The sequence below is a fragment of the Mesoplodon bidens genome, assembly GCF_964165515.1.
Source record: "Mesoplodon bidens genome assembly, chromosome: 15".
Lineage (NCBI taxonomy): Eukaryota > Metazoa > Chordata > Mammalia > Artiodactyla > Ziphiidae > Mesoplodon > Mesoplodon bidens.
In genome coordinates, this window is record NC_138171.1 from 81,320,864 (window position 1) to 81,344,951 (window position 24,088).

A 24,088-nucleotide genomic window follows, 5' to 3' on the forward strand; every position below is an offset into this window, starting at 1 on the left:
TTTAGGATGCCCACTTCTCTTAAATTTTTGATTAGGTAGTAGTGTTAGAGCTTTTGATTCTATTAGTGAGCTATAGCATGAAGAAAAATAGCTATGCCTCAGATATGGTGGGGGGGAAGATAATTCCATTTGGTTTTGAAACAACAAGAAGAAACAGCAAACAGAAAAACCTAAAGAAAAGCAAAGTAATCTAAGCTTGGTCTTCGGGTTTTCCCTGCCACATGACTTAGGAAGCTTCTCATTGGCCCTTTGGTCATCTTCCAACTAGAGCTTTAAAAATCTATGGTTGGGGCTTCCCTGGTGGCGCAGTGGTTAAGAATCCGCCTCCCAATGCAGGGGACATGGGTTCGAGCCCTGGTCCGGGAAGATCCCACATGTTGCGGAGCAACTAAACCCTTGCACCACAACTACTGAGCCTGTGCTCTAGAGCCCACGAGCCACAACTACTGAGCCCATGTGCCACAGCTACTGAAACCCGTGCTCCTAGAGCCCGTGCCCTGCAACAAGAGAAGCCACCGCAGTGAGAAGCCCGCACGCTGCATTGAAGACCCAGTGCAGCCAAAAATAAATAAATAGATTTATTAAAAAAAAAAAATCTGTGGTTGCCTGAGACCCTAGCAGCCAAGTCAGACAACCTAAGCAAAAGGGCCATGAGGAAATCTCACCCTGGTTATGGTTAAACATGTTTACTATGGAGAGCGTTCTGAAGTGGTCTCAGATTTTACCCTTCCGAGCTCCTGCTGGAACGCAGAGAGCATGGAAGGGGGAATTGGGCTTAATTTGGCACAGCTGTTAATTAGAGCATCCCCTGGTCTCTGAGCTATTGGTTTGGATTTTGTCTTACTGAGCTCCAGCGAATGACCCCTGCGGGACAGCCAGGGCCATTGTGCTCTTTATTCATCACCAGCCATGTCATGTAGGAGCCGTCATCTCCTCCCTCACAAGTAACCATTCAGAAAACACTTTCAAATGGGATGGGCTCATACAGTCATCCTTCAGTGTATGCCTGACTCCTACGTGCTAGGCATTATGCTAAGTTCTGTTCAGACATCTCATTGTAGTCTGTACCCAAATCTGTGTTGAGCATGATTAAGATACAAAAAGATGGGAAGAATCACAGGTCAGGTATGATGCTCAAGGTTAGTCTACTACTATTTTTTTAAATTAATTAATTAAATTTTTGGCTGTATTGGGTCTTTGTTTCTGTGTGCAGGCTTTCTCTAGTTGCGGCAAGGAGGGGGGCCCTCTTCATCGCGGTGCGCGGGCCTCTCACTATCGCGGCCTCTCTTGTTGCGGAGCACAGGCTCCAGACACGCAGGCTCAGTAGTTGTGGCTCACGGGCCTAGTTGCTCTGCGGCACGTGGGATCTTTCCAGACCAGGGCTCAAACCCACGTCCCCTGCATTGGCAGGCAGATTCTCAACCACTGCGCCACCAGGGAAGCCCCTACTATTATCAGCGGAAATTCATTAGCTCCTGACGCAAAGCCAGCAAGACTGTCATGGGCATCCTGTGCATTTTGGCTCCACAGAGCTAATGATCGATCAGTTCACCCCACCAAAGATGCCTGTGGGTCATTGCATTCTGATTACCCTGCTGACCTCTTGCCCACTGTGTGCTCCATGCTCCTCTGCCTTCTAACTACCACTGTGTGGACCCTGTCATCCCAGCCCCTTCCCTTCTGCACTGAAATTGTGAGGCAGTTCTATTGTGTTCCACCCTGGCTGACAGAGAACAGTCACCAAAACACTTGCCAAAGACGTCGGAGTTCCCCTCACCCACATCTTGGTGAAGGAAGTTCTTTTGGCACCATTGCAACGTGTGGTCGTTTCACTCCACTGTGCTATTTTTTTTTTCCTTTTCCCTCATCTTTTGAGCTCCCCCTTGAATCTGGAAAGGGTATACGAAATATGCTCCTGTGGCAACATATCTTTTCCCTATTGGCTGAGCTCAAGAAGTTTTGCTTAGGGAAGCAAACTTCAGACAGTTTAGTGTATTCTAACTCTGGGACTGAAATTTATTCCTACACAAATAATGTTACTGAAGATCTTACAGCATTATGTCTATTTTGTTTTTCTTATGAAGAAAAGGCTGGTTCAAGTGACCATCAAAAGTCAAGATTTTGTTGAATTTTTGCAAACATTACAATAATTTCAGATGCTTTAGCTAAACCATTCAGTATTGTATGATACTAGGAACATTTATTTTGGTGTATTGTACAAGTATTTTCGGACTGACTCTATCACATGTAGAAAGGTAGGGGTAAGAGCTTAGAACTATTTGGTAGCAATAGTGAATAAAAACTATTAAATAATGGTCCCAATTAAATCCACCTCTGGGATAAGATCACTAAATGCATCACACAAATGTTAATTGAGTAAAATAGACTTGATGTTACTTTTTAGTTAAAATGTTGAAAACCGCAATCTCAGTTAAGATAAAAGTAGATTTTTTATTTGTGGAGAAACTATCCACTCCCTCTTTTCATCCACTTCTCACATTCTTGCCACCCCATAAGATGAGAACTTCCACCGACTCTTGGAAGAATTAGGACAAGAGCTGAATTGTCTCAGTCATTTTCTGGCTTCTCTCCCTGGAGGAAAATGATTAGTTTAATGGCAACAGTCTGACATCCCTGAGTCCATGTTTCTTTGTGGAGTGAAATCAGTGGGGTAAGGGTCACTGCTCGTAGGTGGTCACTCTTCTTGCACTCACAGTGCCTGCTAAGGGGTGAGGCAGATCCAATTTTCTATCAAGTTCTCTGCTTGAGTCTCTGTCCTGAAAACCCCCTGAGCATCTGTGGGTCCTAAGGTATAAACAAGGAGTCAGTGGGTAGACAGACTTTTGACCTTAGGTCTAAGCTGCCTTTTCCAGTTCAGTATTCCCAGTAAGAAAGCTAAGGTTCTAATTCCTATGTATAATATATATATAAAATAGTATAATATATTATTATATATTTTAATTATAATCCCTATGTATAATATATCCCTTACCTATATTTTCCAGTTGATTCATGGCTTGGAAGTTAGAGGGATGTAATACATTATCATACTCAAACTCCAATAGCTTTAACTTAACTTATCAAAATTAAAGACACCATAGGCAAGTCACTTTCTGCCTCAAATTCCAAGGCTTTTTGCTGAAGAAATAATTGGCCATGGAAGTCTCCTCCAGTTTAAAAAGACAACCAGGTTATGTCACCATTTATGCCTCTTCCCTGACTTAGTGGCTGGCTGGATAACTGTGGAAGAGGAGACATCGTGTGTGGGTTTAAAATTAGGAGATCCAAGTTTGCCTCCTAGCTCTACCCTAGGAACTACCTGAAGAAACTTTGGTGAATTCCTTAATCTCTCTGATCCTTAGGTCCCTCATCTGTAACATAAGGAAAATAAGAATTATTTTAGAAGACTCTAGTACTTTAAACAAGATTGAATTAATAAATGCATTGATTTTCAGATATCAGTATTTGATAATATGATAATTATTCAAAAGAAGAAATATAATGCTAGTGCTCGATGCTGTTCTTATTAAAAAATGACCTGATCAGTCAAGACTGACTGTGGTCTTTCTGGACATATCAGTAGTTGGTTTTTGTTTGTTTGTTTTTATCATTCATGGACAAGTAATTCTGCTTTAAATGAGTCCAGTTTATGTTTAAAACAAAAGGAGAACAGGTTGGATAGAGGGCAAAGAATAAACTAGATGATCAAAATCAACTTTTTCCAAGATGGCTAGATCTAAAAGGCCACACATTTGCTGTTACTTAAATTATTTGCCAGAAAAAGAAAATGGAAGGATCCTAAGAGGATGTGTCACAGTAAACGCTGTGTTCAGAGGCAGGGAATGTACTGAGGGAACGCCAAGGCAGTGACTTCATTCAGGGTCCGTTTCCAGCACTTCCACCTCCTTTGTCCAAATATTCTTCTTCTTCAAAACGTTGGTAGGTCTGGCTGACTCTCCCAAGCGTTTGATGTGGAATAAGCGTGAGTTAAGCAATTAGCTTTGCTACTTTCCAACAACGTGTGAGAAGTGAACCAGAAAGATAGGAGAAAATCTTTTCTCCAGGATCACTAGATTTGTTCAGCTTTTGGAGTTTTGCTAGCAAATTGTAGTGAGGTCGTCAGTGTGCCAGTTTAATACCTGAGTTTCCCATTGTGGGCTGAGTCTGGCCGGGTGGAGTGGTGACCTGCTTAGACCTTGTATTCTTCATGTTGCTTGCCAGCACTGGATTAAATTAAATACTAGATTAAATTCTGTCCATGTTACCTGACCTTGGTACATTTGGGGCTTCATCTGCCCCACATAAGATATTGCCTGTTATCTGTCGTGAAAATCACATACATTTTTAAAATGAATGAATGAGCCAGGGAAGAAATGAGAAAGAGCAAAAATGTTTGGGTAGAATTTTAGATAGTGCCTTTGGCTTTTATTTTATGCTAAGTTATTTATCAGTAATTATCATTAGAAAACTGCACTCTGGCGAAAAGCTGCTGCTTTTTCTTCTGTAGTCATGTGAACTCTGGGGGATGCCGAGGGAATTAAAATAAGAACAGAGCGCACTACTGTGTTATCTGAGCTATGGTGAGATCTCTGCTGGACACCCCATGTTGAACAAGAGACTATTTAGTAGCTTCCAACAATGACACGTGTACTTTTCCTGAAAGAAAAGTCTTGGCTGCTTTGTGTGCTAAGATTATGCTGAATCAGCATAAAAATCAGGCCTGACTTATTCCTGGAAGGTACCAGCCCCTCTCTGACCAATGGAAACGAGATGTCCCTAATGAAGCTTTGAGTATAGAAACTTTCTGTTGCGTATAGACAGACAACTTATTCTTGTAAAGAATTTAAAATTTAATTTTTGTATTTTGGTAATTATTTCTATTGTTACTATCTACTGTTATCACAGCCCCACCCCATTCCCCATCATCCCCAGTTTGGGGTGTCCTTCTAGCTCTATCCATATTGAAGCAGCTGCATAAGGCTTTGACAGCTGTTTTTATCTCTGGTGGGATTTCAGACCCCTTGTGATATGGGGCCTCCTGTGAGTATTCAATGTGGAAAATGAAACCCATGTGTGAGCACACAGTTAATTAGTATGAAAAGTCCCATTTTCTATCACATTTCTTGCCAGCAGCTATGACTCTGAGCACTTAAACTTTCCAGGTCTCCTAATATTTTCGTAACTAGATCCAAGTATAGAGACTCCAAACTATTCCTTTCTGTGATATTATATATGCATGGCAAAAAGGGAATTAGTATTGGAAGGTATCGTGTGTGTGTGTGTGTGTGTGTGTGTGTGTATAGGCTTATTAGAGTTCATTGCCATATGTTCTGGATGTAAAGGTGATTTATTTCTTTCTAAATGTTTGAAGTAGTAGCAACTTTTCTGAGATCTTTAATCATGGGGATGTTATTTAAGGTAGGCCTTAATGAAGCACTGCTTTAAAAAATAGCTCCAGAGTAAGGCTGACGTACAATCTGTATTTTATCTATATGATCTCTGATGGAAATTATCTCCATGGTAGAGATCAAAGTAAGACTTTTTTTTTTTTAAAGCAACTTAGACTTTAAATTTTATTTATTTATTTATTTATTTTTGGCTGTGTTGGGTCTTCGTTTCTGTGCGAGGGCTTTCTCTAGCTGTGGCAAACGGGGGCCACTCTTCATCGCGGTGCACGGGCCTCTCATTATTGTGGCCTCTCTTGTTGCGGAGCACAGGCTCCAGACGCGCAGGCTCAGTAGTTGTGGCTCACAGGCGCAGTTGCTCTGCGGCACGTGGGATCCTCCCAGACCAGGGCTCGAACCCATGTCCCCTGCATTAGCAGGCAGATTCTCAAGCACTACGCCACCAGGGAAGCCCAAAGTAAGATTTTTGAATTGTGTGGAATAAAATAAAATGAGTGAGCCAAATTTGGGGAAAGGGTCTTAAAAATGGAGCTGGCGCATTAAGATGGAGCTAGCAAGAGTCAGTGACAGAGAACGACAGATAACATCCCACAGTGCATGTTATACTTGCATTGAAAAGTACATAGTTTGAGCAGAATATGTAGTCATGGCAGGTGTAGGAAATCAGAGAAGAAAATCGGCAGCTTCCCTTTACTGCCAATGCTATGACTGGCCGGCAAGCAGGCTCTGCAAATATCTGTCTGTGTGTGTCACTGTACACAAATGCTGATTCCTAGGTGAGGGTGAAGGGTTGATACCCCTAAACACAATATCACTTGTGGACTGCGTGGTAGCAATGAGAATGAGAAAGACGTACTTTGCATGTCTTGGCATCCACGTCAATCAGAGAGGATGGAAAAAGCCTCAGAGATACTGGGCTGGCTTACTATGCAATCCTCCTCTCCTTCTTCTCAAAATCTTCCCACCTCAGAAGCTAGAAGATGCTTCTTTTTCTCTGTCCAGGCTTACACCTTGTCCAGGTTGCTAATACCTGGCCCCGTAGGGTCATGCTGCGTATGTACTTTGCTCCATCGTGGGCTAGGAAAGCCTCTCTCTAAGTCTACCTACTTTTCATGCCTCGTTCATATTTCATATGCAGTTTGCAAGCGTTAGACATAATAAGAAGGAATACGTAGTGCCATCTTAAAAGGAACACTGTAGTGCTTCCCTGGTGGCGCAGTGGTTGGGAGTCAGCCTGCCAATGCAGGGGACGCAGGTTCGTGCCCCGGTCCGGGAGGATCCCACTTGCCGCGGAGCGGCTGGGCCCATGAGCCATGGCCGCTGAGCCTGCACGTCCGGAGGCTCCGCACCGGGAGAGGCACGGCAATGAGAGGCCCGCGTACCGCAATAAAAAGGAAGACTATAAATTATCTTAACATTAAAACTATTAAGGAGTATATTTCACTTAAGTAGACAGCTGTGAAAATCTCTTTTTTCAAGTTTAAAAGAAAAGCGCATTTTCTTAGCAGGTTAAACGGGTTAACAGAGTGTGGTAGGAACTGATCAAAGGAATAAAATAATATATTTTATTGCACACTTCTGCTTGTGCTTTGCAGGAAATACGTGCCTATAAAAACCTTTTAAAAACGTAGTTTGAAAGACAGAGATAGAGCACATTGTTTATCTTACTAACAGGGAAAATGAAATGATCAGTGAAAGCAGAGGTTTGGATGAAGGGCTCCCTAAACTGTTTTCCTTGCATATGATTCCACTTAATCAAGCCTGGAACAAAGGATAGCATTTTTCTTTCCTTTTTCCGTATGTGTTATTTCATGTTATTAAATGAGATTTGAGTGAACTGAAGTAAATCAGCCAAAACCTAGCTTGGATTAGATCCCCTAAACTTCCTTATGCCCAGATTTTTTCCAGATGGTTTCTCATGTCGCCAGTTTAATATCAACAGTGTGTGACACGCTAGAAGAATATTTCTTATACCAGTTCAGTCCTTGAAAGATAATTACACTGTCAGTTGCCATCACTGTTACTGTGAAAGTGAAGATAACTGGGGTAAGTATATTAAAATCCAGCCCCAAACCAGCCTCACTTTCAAATAGTGCATTTAAGAACCTTCACACATTTTTGTTGCTATCTGTCTATGTAGCTATACGTAGTGTAACGTTGATATCTTTTTGACAGCAAATGCCTGCAGGTCACTCTTTGGTTATGTGTTGGGGAAAATAGAAATAATTTTTGCATGATGAAAAAGATTGTACACTCATGTCTGTTTAAAAAGTCTGCATTCTATGCCTTCCCACTCTCATTTACAAGTTGAAAAATGTATTTTCATGCTATTACCCACTTTCCATCTTTTTTATCATACCACTGACATTACTTATAGTACATTTTGCAGCTGGGTTTAAAAGCATGTTAGCAGGCAATTCTAGGTACCATGTCAAAAAATGTGGAAAACAGAGCAGGACTAACGAATGAGGAATGCCTACAAAAGTGTTATTTGAGGTGAAAATAAAATGGTTTCATGAAGCTGCTTTCCCCCTAACTTTTTTATTTTAATTTCAGTCTTTCAGAAAAGTCACAGGAATAGTGGTGAGAACTCTGGTAAACATTTGTTAGAATATATATGTGTGTATGTGTATACGGTATACATATATAGAGATATATACTATGTATATGTACAATATATAAATATTTTAATATAATAAAGATATACAACATAAGTAACATACACCTTTATTTATATTTATATTTTCCCCTGAACAAGTACACAGTAAGTTGTACACATAATGCCCATTAACCTTTATATATTAAATGCCCATTAGTATTTCCAAAGTAAGAATATTTTCTCATATAACTCCAAATAAACCATCACGTTAGGAAATTAGAATTGATATAATACTGTTGTCTTATCCACAATTCATCTTCAAGTTTTGCTAGCTTTTCCACCAATGTACAGGACCCATTGCATTTAATTGGCATGTCCAATTAGTCCTTAATCTGGAATATCAAGAAGCTGCTTTTAAAAATGCAATGCAGGGGCTTCCCTGGTGGCGCAGTGGTTGAGAGTCTGCCTGCCAATGCAGGAGACACGGGTTCGTGCCCCGGTCCGGGAAGATCCCACATGCCACGGAGCGGCTGGGCCCATGAGCCATGGCCGCTGAGCCTGCATGTCTGGAGCCTGTGCTCCGCAACGGGAGAGGCCACAACAGTGAGAGGCCCGTGTACCGCAAAAAAAAAAATAATAATAATAATAATATGGAACCAACTGTCCACCAGGAGCTGTGCCAGGGCCCCTGCATCACTGCTTGCCAGGCTCTGTTGTAAACACTTCAGGTTTTCTGGCAACTAAGGTGCATCCGACAACCTCAAACAGAAAGCATTTCAAATGCAAATGTTCATCTGCAAATAAATCCCTAGAGATCTCTGAGAGTCTAAAGAGATAAACAGGCAAGCAATCTAAAGTTACTTTTAGACTGAATACACAGGTTTAATTATAAACGTGGATGAGGTCCCACAAACTTCATGGATATATGCTGATTACTTCCTAGTAGAATGTTCTTATATGGATAATAGTTTGGAAAGTCTGAAGGGATAAGTGTGTGCATTCACCTGAGATAATTATTTTGGCAATTAAATAAAATACTAAACAGGGGGAGATACTTTCAAACTCTAAGATACTTCTGTGTCTAGTTTCTTGAGATAAAGTAGAATTGTCAGCTGAGCAGTAAATCAGTCATGGGTATGGTTTGGTATTCTTTTTAATAGTGTCTGAGGCAAAAAGCTGGTGGCCTACTATAATACAAGTCACACTATGTTTGGAGTTAAGAATCAGAATATTAATCTTTTTCTTGCCATTGATTAGCCATGAGCCCTCTCATCTGTAAAATAAAGTGATTTAGCACTACAGTACTTTGAAAAATTTGGACATCTGCTTGAGGGGCAGGGTAGAGGCAGGGAAAGAAATATCATTAGTTTAATAGGTTATTACTTCACCCCAGTTGGTTCTTAAAAATAATATAATTGGTAGGTATCCATTTACCCACTCATGAAAAGAAATACAATCCCAGTTTGAAGGTGATTTCACCCATGGTGACTGGGGCATCCATGCTCGGGGAGTCCTTTTTTTCCAGTCTCAGCTCTGCTCTACCATTTTATTTCTTTTTTTTTTTTTTTTTTTTTTTTAGCGGTACACGGGCCTCTCACTGTTGTGGCCTCTCCCGTTGCGGAGCACAGGCTCCGGACACACAGGCTCAGTGACCATGGCTTACGGGCCCAGCCGCTCCGTGACATGTGGGATCTTCCCGGACCGGGGCACAAACCCGTGTCCCCCGCATTGGCAGGTGGACTCTCTACCACTGCATCACCAGGGAAGCCCTACCATTTTATTTCTTGTCACTGAAAAGAAAGAACACCTCTTGACATTCCCAGTAGTTTACCCTGTCATCATTTCTATCTTTTTGCTTAACCCAATAAAATACCCTTCAGTTAATCATCTGTGTGAATAAGCATCACTCTGCAGCTTATCTCAAAACCCTCAGCTGTTTATCTGTGTGTCTCCTCTAACACTCAAAGCAGTTTTCTTGCAACTGTCAAGTAATTTACCATAGTTATCCTGTTTCTTTTCAGTTATCCAAATATTGGTATTAGATAAAAATACTGTCTTCCTACACTTACCTGTTCAGCAAACAGAAGTGTGCCCTCTATCTCAAATTACTCTCATCATGGAAAAAAATACAAATTCTGAAGCTAGCTGGGCCTCTTATTATTTTAAAGTTTTTTGTTATTTTACTGAGCAGATGAATGACTGAAAGAAATACATGTTCAGTATTTTATCCTCTTTAAATTAACTGGTGTGCTTTTCTTCAAAAAATTATTTAAATATACTGGACCTAGTTAAAAATACTTGATTTCAATTCATAGTTAAATATTTGGATTTTTTTCATGAATGGCAAAGCACAATGTATTTAAGGCTTTCTCATTTTATGAATTATATTAAAAAAAGAGTTCTTTTTCATTCATGAAGAGAAGGAATATTAGGTCATATAGTTGAAAAGGGAGAATAATCCACTCTGCTGGCATGGGTATCTGAGCGTTCGTGTAGGGCCAGTTTACTCCAGGAGGCTGGGCTGATGCCTCAGACGTAGCCTCTGTGTTGCCCAGCAAATGGCACATAGAAAGCAGCTCCCGACACCTGGGAATAATAGAGGATGCAAATGACTCCCATGAACACATTCGAGTTTGAGGCAGATTATCCATAGTATATAAACCACTCTCTGGGATTAAATCAGGAACATTGCCCGTGAGCATTAACCCTTTCCTGGATACCTATGAATGATTTACTTCTGTAGTACATTAAGGGATACTCAAGTGACAACCTCAAGGCCTTAATGTGGCTGCCAAAATTGCCTCCTAGTTTTTAATTAGTGGAGAGTTATATGCTGGAGAGTCCACTTAGAATTGTGAATTCAAATACCTTCAAGAGCCAGGTGGTAGCATGTGAGAGAGGTTTGCAGTAGGGACCAGAGGTAAAAAGAAGGTCTGTTGCCCCTTTAAAGGAGCAGCCTGCACTTCTGCTCCAAGCAGTGGTTAGTTACCTGGTCAGAGTGTGGGCTCCAAGTTATCACCTCTCCTCACCTTTCAGAAGAAGCTGAAAATTCAGATGTTTGTATGAAATCTCCTGAATCTTCAATACTGAATTCAATTTTAAAGAACACTGTGTTGGCTAAGCTAGATATGCCTGTGGGTTACCCGTTGTTGAATTCTGCAGATGATTTCAGAAAGACGTTATTGTGCTTGGGCAGGCAAATTTCCCGTTCACTGTAGTTGGACATGGGTCCCAAGACCTGGGGCTCTGGCTCTAAACTGCTGGAAAGGAAAAGGCCTGCATTTCCTGTGGATCTGTCATTTCCCCACCCTTCCCTATCACGTCTCTTTCGGGGCAAGTGTTGGCATGTCCCATTTAGATTTTTAGGAAAGGCTCATACCTTTCGTCCTTTGTGTTTCTTTCCCAGTAAAATGGAGATTTCTAAGGTTTGGGCTTTGGGGATAGAGGACACACCTTTAGACAGCACATTGTTTTTTGTTCTGTGTTGCTGCATTAGTCAGTTTAGGCTAGGTTATGCTGCATAGCAAACTAGCACTGAATGTTCAGTGGCCCAGCACAAGGACGTGTTACCTCTTGCTCTGAATGTATGGTGAGCAAGTGGGTACCCTCAACATGGTAATCAGGGACCCACATTGACCAGTGGTCTACTTCTTTCCTGTCATCTCAAAATATGGCTTCTAGGGACTCTGTAGAGGAGTCCAGTGACTGGGGTCACTTCCATTTTGTCTAGAAATGATACATACTACTTCTGCTTATGGCCCTTTGGCCAGAACTAGTCGTGTGGTTCCAACTGAACTGCAGGGGAGGCTGGGGAATGTGAGGTAGTACATGAGATCTTGGCTGACCATTACTGTTTCTACCATAATGTAAGCAACTACAGGTGGCTTCATCCAAAACCCTTCATAGATGTCCACGTCAGTCTCTGCAGCCATGACATGCAAGTTATCAGAATCTCCTAGCTGAATCTCATGAATAAAGGTTGGAACTGGGGAGCACAAGCATTTTAGAATCCAAAACATGTAAAGGGTCCCCTATCCAGGGCTGCTGTTTTTCTGTCACCATGTCTTGATAGCATGGGAGGAAGGAGAAACATATCTTACTGAAGGCTTTGACAGAACATGTCTTCCTCCAGGAATCCTCAGACACAGAGCTCAGGCCAAAAAAGATGTAGGGAAGGATGGCAAGTATCAATATCTTCTGATTAACTCCTCCCCTTAATGGTTCTATTCATCAGTTCCACGTTGGTCAGTCAGAAGTATAAATGTCCTATTAATGCTACCGAAGTTTGCCCTTTGAAACAGAGGTTTCACTGATCTGAGCGGAACGTTCTCTAACATGCATGCTTTGGCAGATTTATATGTTTGGGGATCAATCGTGCTCAAAAAAAAAATGAGTAGAATGACTTCAACTCTCATGTATCTTCTAGTTATAAACAACTGAAAATCCAACCCAAACCAGCTCAAGCAAGAAAAGGAATTGATTTTCTCTAGCAGTTGGTTAAATCCAGAGGAACGACTGGCTCCATTTATAGCTGGATTCACAACTCACACTATGCAGTTGGCACCCACACTTTCACTGTTATGTTGTTATCCATGCTGGCTTTATTTTGAGCCACTGCACATTGGCCCTTAGCGTTTCAGCTGATTCAAGACAGCAGCTCCAGCTTCAAAACTTCTCAGTTTCGAGTTTAGAAAAAAAAGAAATAAGATAATCCTTTTGGGCATTCTCAGAAATCCAAAGATATACTTTAATTGAACTGCTTAGGTCACATGCCCTGCCCTGAACCTACCAGTATGGCTTGACATACTGTGACATACTGTGATGGGTTTGTATCAAACCAAAAAGTAAAGGCTGTTACCAGAACAACGACAAGAAAAGTATAATAGGGAGCCAATAATTATCCACTACTCCATATAAAGTAGGGAATAAAGATACTTACCTGTATATTTTAATCATTTAACCCTATTATAATTATAAATGCTGCTTATTTTAATAGACTTCAGAGCAGATTTAGGTTCACAGCAAAACTGAGTAGGAGATAGAGATTTCACATATACCCCCTCTGCCCTCATTCATACATAGCTTCCCCTATTATCAACACCACCCCCACCATAGTGATACATTTGTAACAACTGATGAACCTACAATGACACTTCATTATCAGCCAAAGTCCACGATTTACGTTAGATTTCACTCTTGGTGTTTTACCATCTATGGGTCTGGACAAATGTATAATGACAGGTACCCACCATTATAGTATCATACAGAGTATTTTCATGGCCTGAAAATCCTTTGCTCTGCCTGTTCATCCCTCCCTCCCCACTAGGCAACCACTGATCTTTTTACTGTCTCCATAATTTTGAGTTTTCCACAGTGTCATACAGTAATGGGTGGAATCATGCAGTATGTAGCCTGTTCAGACTGGCTTCTTTTCTTAGTAATATGCATTTAAGTTTCCTGCATGTCTTTTCATGGCTTGGTAGCTCATTTCCTTTTAGTGCTGAATAATATGCCACTGTCTTGATGTATTACAAAAACCAGTCCTCTACTGAAGGACCTCTTGGTTGCTTCTAAGTTTTGGCAATCATGCATAGTGTTGCTGTACACATCCATGTTTCTGCGTGGACATTAAGTTTTCGGCACCCTTGAGTAAATACCAGAAAGCATAATTGCTTGCTTGCATGGTAAGTGTAAGTTTAGTTTTGTAAAAAAAAAAAAAAAAAAACAAGAAAATGCCAAACTGTCTTTTGGAGTGACTATGCCATTTTGCATTCCCACTAGCAATGAATGGAAGTTCCTATTGCTCCATATCCTCACCAACGTTTGGTGTTGTCAGAGTTCTGAATTTTGGCCATTCTAATAGGTGTGTAGTGGTATCTTATTTAAATTTGCATTTTTCTTATAACATATGATGTGAAGCATCTTCTCATATGCTTATTTGCCACCTGTGTATCTTTGATGAGATATCTGTTAAGGTCTTTGACCTATTTTTTAATTGGGTTTTTTGTTTTCTTATTGTTGAGTTTTAAGTTCTTTGTATATTTTAGATAACAGTCCTTTATCAGATATGTCTTTTGCAAATATATCCTCCTAGTCTGTGGCTTATCTTACTATTCTCTTGATAGTGCCTTTTGCAGAGCAGAACTTTGTAATTTTAATGAAGTCTAGTTTACCAGTGCTTTCTTCAATGGATCATGCCATTGGTGTTCTAAAAAAGTCATTCTCAAACCCAAGATCATCTAGATAGTCTCCTGTGTGATCTTTTAGGAGTTTCACAGTTGTGCATTTTACATGTAGGTCTGCAATTCATTTTGAGTTCATTTTTGTGAAGGGTGTAAGGTCTGTGTCTCGATTCTTTTTTCTTTTTTTTTTTGCATGTGGATGTCCAGTTGTTCCACCACCTTTTTTTTGAAAAGATTATCTTTTCTCTATTGTATGCCTTTCTCCTTTGTCAAAGATCAGTTGACTATACTTCTGTGGGTTTATTTCAGGGCTCTCTATTCTATTGTACCCTATTATATTTACATTTCTACCTATCATCATGATCTTTTCTTGTACCTGCTGACTTGGCATACTATATGCAGAACCTGGGTAGTTAAAATTATGTAGAAGGACTTTGATCTGTAATTCTAGGTTGAAGTAGTCAATACAGAAGTACTTTTTAACTGAAGCCACTATTTTATTTTTAACATGGTGCTGTTTGTACATCTGGCAGCCTGCAGATAGCTGGAAACAGTTTGGATGTCCTTGAAATGAAAAATAATCATATGGTTAAAATCTCTGGATTTCTCTTTAGATTTATCCAAGTCGAGAAGGTTGAGACAGAAATAATTATTTTCCAGATATCTTCCCCAAGCTTTGTTCCTTTTCTTTGGTTTGTTTCACAGGTGTATCTCTGTAGACAGTTATATTCCTTTTAAAAAGGTCCCCTAGTTTATTGGAAATTTAATATTGACTTTGCTGGAAAATATAACCTCCTAATTGTCTTGCAAACATCCAGCTTTCTCTTAGGAATAAACTTTATGATTAAAAACATTTAATTTAAAAAATGGAACTTAGTGAGCTATTTAGATTCCATAAGATTCTAAATGGGGGAAAATTAAACATTGATTATTGTGCTTTATTTTTAACAGGTTATAGAAGGCATTTGCTTGGGAGTTGTCCAAATGATAACACATACTGAGCAACAGGGGCTAGATGACTTTAAAACATAATAAAATAAGGATGGGAAATGGGATTGTATTTAAACTTGCAAACATGTAGTGACTTAGTGTTTCCCATACTATGTTCTTAGGACACTAATCTGCAAGGGTTACTTGATCAGACAAGTGGAGAAAATACTGCATTCTCTATTCTCCTCTTGGAAATTAAAAATAGACATTGTAAGTTTTTTTGAAAAGTCCTGTAGTTAAGAAAATAATAATAGACCCTGTTCAACTCTAACATGGAATTTCTCAAACCTATTTTGCCCATAGTATTATTTATGCATGAAAAACTACTAACATCTTATAGAATCACAGGACAGACTTTGAAAAACATGTTAATTTCTTCACAGCGTTTTAAAAAAGGACGCATGTTGTATCCTGGTAAACATCCTTTCCACAAAATTTAAGCTGTTTCCAGTTTAATCAATAGGAAAGGGCACTGTTTATGTACAAATATTCACTGAAAGTAAACAGTCAAATTACCCAGGTAAGAGGAAAGGATAAGTTTCCTGAAAGTGGCAGCATGAACACTTGCCAAGTGTTCATTAGCCATTGAGAGAGAATTTCTTTTGTTTTATTCCCAAATTTGCAATGAAAACCTTACTTAATTCATTTAGTAACATACTCATGTAAAGTAAAATTGTCTTTAAAATTAACCTTTTCTAACATGTAATTTTCACAGTTAATTCCTGCCAAAGCAGAATATGAAAAGAAAAACAAACTTCACTGACATTCATTGTAATCTATCTAGGGTTTATTCAGTGTGGTAGGAACTTCTGGTTAATTTAGCTAATTTCTCAGAAGAGCTGAATGTGGAAATTTTACCTTTCCTAAGTGGGTTTATTTGGTTTCTATATATACTAATAGACAATGATTTTGATATAGCTTTAAAGTATATTATTTTTATTACAATCTATGTGCTCTTAGTTTAAAAACAGTTGCCTTTCTCATAAATGCATGGGAACACCACATAATTTTATATTTAAATCTGAAAAGTGATTCTGCTAAAGAAGCTTATTGGCAACTAGCTGAACTTGATGGAGTGTATGTTTTCAATCAGCAAACTATCAAAGCAACATGGAAAGTGTGAGGAAGGAAGATGTAGGCCCGAGAAGAAATCTTAATCTGAGGACCCTGTAAATGCAAGAAAAGCAATTTTAAACTACAGAAAATTCAAGTCATAAAGTAGGATAGTGTATCCATATTACATAATTTAAAAATACAGTTAATAATATTCTTATACCAATAAATGGAAAAGTACCAAAATCAAAACCACAGGGTCACTTTTCAAAATGCAGTTATTCAAAAAGAAAATAAACTCACTGTAATAATTTGGAAAAGCAAAACACTATGAAGCACAGATAGAAATACCCCACCATTCTACTACCAAGACAACTACAATATTTTGAAATATTTCATTCCAGTCTCTCATTTTTTTCAGTAAGCTGTAGACTATGTATTTTGCCATGTCAGTTTAAAACAAAATGAACTTCATTTTTCATAGCAGCATAATATCCCCTCACATTGCCAAACGAGAAAGGTATTTTTCTTAATTAAAATAAACTTTCATGGCTTTGTATTTTTCCCCTGAGAATAAAAGCAGGCTCATCGTAGGAAGGGCTCGCAGCAAGTCTGTGTTTTGCATACACGTGCAGATTTCAAGATTACTATGGTCTGTTAGGACTATTTTCTAGAACAATCATCAAAACGTTTTCCGGAATTTCCTTAATTCTCTAATCAAGACATAGAAAGAAAAAGACAGTGTAGGATTAGAAAGCCCAAGAATTCTCTTATAAGTAGTTGTTGTGTAGAATAGTAGCATTCCATGAGAAATGGTAAAGTCCAGCAAGATAAAGGATTCCAATAAAGAAATTGTATGTGTGAAATAAACCTGAAATGTGTTAGAATGATTTGACCTAAGCCACACACCTGCTACACTTTTGTCCCTACTTCATCAAGTAGCCCCCTTCTGAATGCCTGCTCCCAGGCACTCTTTTCTCCCCCACCCCTGTCCCTCTCCTGCCCTTAGGAAACTCATCCACAGTGCATGTGTATATGCCTTGTCTATACGGTAACTGGAATCGTGCCTTGACAACATTTTATTGACATGCAGTTGTGACAATTTCTTTCTCCCATCTGATTCTCAGAATAACTTTTAAAACATAAAGCCCTGGAAAGTCCATTTATGTTTCTCTTGAATCTCAACCAATCAAAAATACACAGCTAAGTGTGATTTTGCATGTGACACATTTTTGGTATTTATAAACCTTAGACATTGGTTCCACATGAGGGAATAATAAGAATACTTTTTCTGCAAGTGCTTTGGCAATGCTATTCTAACCACTAATCTTTGGGCATAAATGACCAAAAAAAGTCATACACAGTTTCATAAAATTCAAAGCATTTGTAGGCACCAGGTAGTATCTACTTGGGGCTGATGCTGCATACTTGGCATTTCACAATGATTCCTTCAGCCTAAGAAACCATGCCGAATTCTAGTGAAACAACAAAGTGAGAAAAATGTCAGATCTTCATTCTTTTCATGATTTTAAGAACAACTCTGGAATCATCTAGATTTTGGAATATGTTCCAAAGGTCTCTCTTTTTGTTTTCTCTCAACTTGCAAGGTAGAATCATACTTAGTTGGCTTTTTAATGAAAGTATATTTTAGATGAATTTGAAGATGGTGTTTCCCAATTTTTTATGAAGATAGACAAGCTCTGAAGCCTATTTCCTTAGACTGAGTAGAAGAAACCGTAATGCACCATGAAAGAATAGGAATGTCTTAGAAGGTTTTTAGCTCTGGCAATCCCCATAGAATCTTCTGGTTTAAATTTCTATCATTTTACCTTCAGGGTAGCCCAAACGATATAGGACTTTGACTTTATTGCATCAGTCCTAAGACATTTTTGTTTTTCCTCCAAAAAGTCTAACTATATAGTCCTGGTACTGAGCTACGGATTCATCCTATAAGGGGGCCATTCTCAGTATGCTTGAAATATGAAAATGAAATGAATTTCATAACTGGAAAATCCAGTTATCAGGCATGAGTAAATGGCTACATTTGTTTTAGATTCTTTTGCTAGTCACTCCATTTTCTTTTAATTTAACAAAGCTCATGTATGAAATTAGACTCAGCTGTTATTTATCACTGAGCTCCATCATCTAAGGTATGAACCGTTCCTCTCCTATCTAGGGGTTTTCATTTAACTTTCTCTCTCTTCATACTTAGGCACCTAGAACATGTTTTTCAACTTCCTTGGATACAAGCTCCAAGTTCATTTTCCCGTTCCCTGTATTCATCTAGAAAAGATAGGTATCTGCTCTCCCTCAGTGGGCAGTCAAGATTGTGCTGCATTGGGGAACAAGGTATCGGTAGCATTTCGTTTTAAAACAGGTTTTTTGGGGGGGTTTTTTGTTGTTGTTTTTTTCTCTCAAGCTTTGCTCATAAAGCTCTTAAGGATTCACTTCCTTATCTTGAGGTTATGATTTATACTCAATCTGCTTTCAAAAGGCATTTGGGGCTGGCTTATAATACAAAGCACAGGGATATATTACAACATCGTTAAAGCAGAACTAGAAAATTAGAAGTCATGCATGGAGAGAGGTAAAAATATACAAGCAGAATAAGTCCTAGAGCTAAGCAGGTGATCTTCCCCAGATCCTTGTGACAACCCAGGCAGAAAGTTGAAGTGATGGATTACTTAATTCTCATTAGCTGGTGTGGAGAGGCAGAAAGAAGGATACTGGTTCATTGGGAGAGGTAACTTTGCCCTACACCTGAATTGTGAGAGGCATCTATAATATGGCTTTAAAAAACAGGAAAGACTTTGAAATGATTTTTTTGAGCATTTTATGGGAGCCTAGCATACATTGAGAAAAAAGCATAGATCCTAAGTGTATAGTTAGATGAATTTCACAAGCAAAGCACATCTGTGGAACAAGTACCCAGAGCAAAAACAGAATGTCTTAGCCTCCCAAAGACCTGTGGGTCCCCTTCTAGTTGGGACAACCTCCTCCTTCAAAATACCCACTGTGTTTTCTTCTCAGAACATAAGTTGGTTTTATCTTTTTAGTTTTAGTGTATTTTAACAACACTTCAACAATTTACCTACACTTTTAAACTAATAATTTTGTTCACTCATGGTTTCATCCATTCATTCAGACCCATTTACAAAATCTTGAACACTTGCCATACTCCTAACAACCATGAAGTTTAGAATGTTTTGGAGCTTTAAATTACCTTTTATTTTTTTTTAATTTGCATGCACTAAAATCCACTTTTTTTTTCCTTTTTATTTTGGTGCCTGATTACATAGGTTTTGACATAGGCATAGATTAATGTAACCACACCCTCAAGCTGGATTCCAAAGAATTTCATCACCCCAAAACTCTCTCCTCCTGCCCCTCTGTAGTCATACTTCCCCCAGCCATTCTGACAACTCCTGATGGAGCGTTACAATCTATAGTTTGAGTTTCAAGACAGTAATGTAGAAACTTTTCTCATTCTTCATTTCTCAGCTGCAAATTTTCCCTTTGCCCTTCTTCTATCCCTGCATCTCCATCCTATTAAAGCCATTTCATCTTTTGATTGCAAAGGCCAGAGTCTGTCATCCATATTTAGAAAGACATTTTTCTGGTGGTCCAAAATTCCAGTGTTCTACCAGACTGACTCACCTTGTTTTCTGTACAAAAGGGATTTTTTTCTTCTCAGAGGTTGGGTACTTATGCTTCAGAACACCGAAATACTGACCTTTGGGTGAGGATCACTTTGAATCTTCCACTGTGAGTATAACGTATCCCAGGATGGAGTGGACAAGAAAAACTCAGAGCTGAATCAGGAACAATGGGCAGATGCACCCTGAAATACCCTTCTGAGTTTTTCAGGATTCTAATTCTCTAAGAAAATGTTTATTTTCCACCAATTTATCCACCGTCAATAATTTTCCCAAGTTATCTTTCAAATAGGGAGTTCTTTACAGCCTTGTAGTAGCACTGGTAACAGTGAAAGAGGTGGTATTTTGGAAGAAAATTGATCAGCTTAAATTGTTTAATGCATAACAGTTGGCAGACTGTTCCTGTGATTTCAGTAGTATTCTGAATTTGACTTTTGAAGGGAAACACTAGTACATTTTGTATGTAAGAAAAGTGAGTCTCAGTTGCAAAATGTGCCTTATCAACAACTTTATCTTTTATTGAGTGTGTTGTATTATAAATGCTAAATATATTCTGTAGAGAAAAGCACAACAGTACAATCAAACGAAAGAACATTGAAAACACTTGACCACCCCCCAGAAGCATCACTATTTTTCTTTTTAACTTTTATAATGAAAAATTTTAAATGTATATAAAAGCAGAGAAAACAGTATAGGCCACCCAGTGTACCCATTGCCAGCTGTAACAAGAATCAACACACACCCACTCTTAGTCCATTTCTACCCACAAATCCTGTCTCACACATGATTATTTTCAAGCACATCCCACATATCAAATGATTTCATCCAAAATTTTGTGTATGTACTTCTAAAAGATAATGCTTTTTAAAAACCGTAATGCTATGATCACAGCTGAAAAGCATTAATAATTTTGTATTATTAAATATTTTGCCAGTACAAATTCCCCAGTTAACTTTTATTTGGTATCAATGGTTAGAAAAACAACCATTTGTAATATCTTATTGTATATCCGTTCTAACGACTACCTTCCTCTTTGTCTGTGTGTGCTTATGTGTACCTGTGTTTCCTTCCAGACTTCCACTCACACATAAACACATATACTCATATTCATAAATTGGGATCCCCTGCAATACTTTTCTGTCACTAACATCTTCCCGTAACAGTACATTAAGTTTCCCTCCTTCTTTTTTCTTCATGGCTATTTAGAATTTCATAGGATGCCTCACTATTATTCATTTTATCATTTACGTTTAATTGTTCATTATGGGCCATCCTGCATTGAATATAAATAATATTTAAATTATTACTGAATATAAGCTCACATTATATTCACAGGTATATCAGCTACCTTTAGATGTTAACAACTGCTTGATGAGCAAAGCAATAAACAACAGGATCTGTCTCTGGTGACTATATCTTATTTTTTGTTTTTAACATTTTTATTGGAGTATAATTGCTTTACAATGGTGTGTTAGTTTCTGCTTTATAACAAAGTGAATCAGCTATACATATACATATATCCCCATATCTCCTCCCTCTTGCGTCTCCCTCCCTCCCACTCTCCCTATCCCACCCCTCTAGGTGGTCACAAAGCACTGAGTTGATCTCCCTGTACTATGCAGCTGCTTCCCACTAGCTATCTATTTTACATCTGGTAGTGTATACATGTCCATGCCACTCTCGCACTTTGGTGACTGTATCTTTAGGCAAGTGTGTTTTACTTTCAGTTAATCAAAGTAAAGCTGCTTCAACCACATGCTGTAATCTTGTGTGTCACTTTAGAGTTTAGCTGACAGCAAGTTACATTGTCAGGAAAGTACCAACTGTTCAGATTAATACGTAGGGTCTGAGTTAGCATGCTAAGTGGGTGTATGATCTCAGTTAAATAAATAAGACACCAGATCCAATGACCGTGTTTCCTAAGCTCTCAGATCCTGGTAGGTTTTGGTAATTCAAGAACATTTGGCCTTGTGTACATTCGTGAAAGCCTGCATGGGAAAGACTTGTACTTTGACGCCAGATAAACAAAGTATGAATCCTGGCTCCAACATTTACTGCTGGATGACTTAGTACATACTAATATCTCTGAACTTGAAATTTCCTCACCTGCTTCAAGGAGATCATAGTATAGCCTAATTATTAGGTGACGGTGGGGATTGAATGTGATGATGCAGTAGAGGGCTTTGCATAGTGCCTGACACGTGGTAAACCAAGAGCTCAATAAATTATAGCAGCTTCCAGTCATAGTTAAAAGACCAAAGTAAATGCCAGACACCAAAGACTACATGGAGGGAGATCCCATTTCTGTATAGTACAACAGGAAAATGACTCTATGCCTTAGATGTCAAGATGGAGGTTATCTTCAGGAGGATGGTTACTAGAAGGGGGCACAAGGGACTTCTAGGGTGTTGATGTTCTTTTCCTTGACCTGTGCTGGTTACACAGTTATGTTCAGTTTCAGAAATTCTTTGAGTTGTACATGTATGAATATGCACCTTTCTGTATGTACTTTATACTTCAGTGAAAAGTTAAAATTGCAAACAAAACTTTAAAGAACAACAACACAAAACATCAATCTTATTCCTGGCGATAAGATATCTGGCACATAGTACCATAGTTGGTTGATTGGTAGGTAGGGAGGTAGATAGAGAAGATAGATAGATATAATGCTGGTAGTTGTTTTCAATTTTGACTGTTGCTTTCCTGTTAAATTTTAGGAAACTTTAGTTAGAATAATGTTGATTCAAGTCACCTACCATGTATATTTGGATATTTTTAAGGTTAAGGGCCTTTTTTTTATTGAAGTGAACTTGATTTACAACGTTGTGATAGTTTCAGGTGTACAGCAAAGTGATTCCATTTTATATATGTATTCTTTTTCAGATTCTTTTCCCTTATAGGTTATTATAAAATACTGAGTGTAGTTCCCTGTGCTATACAGTATGTAGGTCCTTGTTGGTTATCTATTTCATTATATAGTACTGTGTATCTGTTAATCCCATACTCCTAATTTATCACTCCCCCTGCTTTCCTCTTAGGTAACCATAAATTTGTTTTCTATGTCTGTGGTTTAGTTAAACTCTTCTCCTTTATATTTTTGAGAGAATTCTCCATATTCAACTCGAGGGCAGATGCCTTCCTTGTTTCCTCTGGGTTTCCTTGGGGGAGCTGTTGCAGCATCAGCAGCCTCATCTTGTCTGCCTAGACCAGAGCCTCGATGCTGTGGGCTTTGAAATGAGCTGTCGTGGGAAGCCTGGAGAGGGGTGGCCCACCCAGTAGGCAGCGAAACCCATCAAGTTGTCCTGAAGAGTAATTCCCTTTTCAGTGTCCCTCCAAGAAGTAGCAGTGAATTCATGACCGAGAGCTATCTCCTTTCTTTTGGTGGTGACGTTTCAAGTGCTCAGAAGTACATTTGAAGTTTGAGAAAATAGACCCAAGGAATAGATACTGGGTTTAGTTGTTCTGAGACAGTCACACTCACTCTGTCAAGCAGAATGAAGTGAGCTGGGCCCAGCGCTTTGTAGGGTGAAGTCTGCTGTTTGGTGCAGCTTGAGATGCCAAATTGAGGGGAGCCCTCGGGATCTGGGTATGGAATCTGCTCTGAGAAAAAAATTTCAGTTCTCGCTGTCATTAGTCCTTTTGTTTCACAAAAGGACTGTATGTATGTATGTATTTTAAAAGACTGAAAGGTAAAATATTTGATCATCTTCCTCTTGAAGTCCAACGGACACAATCTAGTCAGATTTCATAAAAATCACCTACCAGAGAGATTTTAACACCAAAAAAAAAATAGTTTACGCAGATGGATCTTAACCAGTATTTTCTAATGTGAATACGGATATGGAAAATGTAATTATAAGGATGTTAGACCCTCTTTTTTTGCTGTCACGGCTGGAAATCGCTTATTATTAGTTGGCAAATCCTACAGGAAAATACAGAGTTATTTTTAGTACTCAGCAAATTTATGGTGGTAATTACGGGTGCTCACATCACTTCCAGAATGTGAGAGACCTATGTCTTTCTTTTCCATACTGAGAAGATAATTTGTATCACTTGTGCGCCCTGGAATATTGATTTTTGTCATCACTGGAAATCAAAAGTGCCTCTCTGGTAATGCCACGGGTGGCACTGGTTATTTTGCAGTGTAGGTCGTTTGGAGGCTCTCTGGCTGTGGGTTTTTGTTTTTTTTTTTTAATCATGAAA

At 38.9% G+C, this 24,088-nt stretch overlaps 1 protein-coding gene across 1 annotated transcript in view; it reads left to right on the forward strand.

The window, feature by feature from the left end:
- MACROD2 (mono-ADP ribosylhydrolase 2) overlaps positions 1 to 24,088 on the forward strand; it is a 1,988,024-nt gene that overhangs the window by 1,506,716 nt on the left and 457,220 nt on the right. The gene's annotated exons all lie outside the window — the stretch shown is intronic.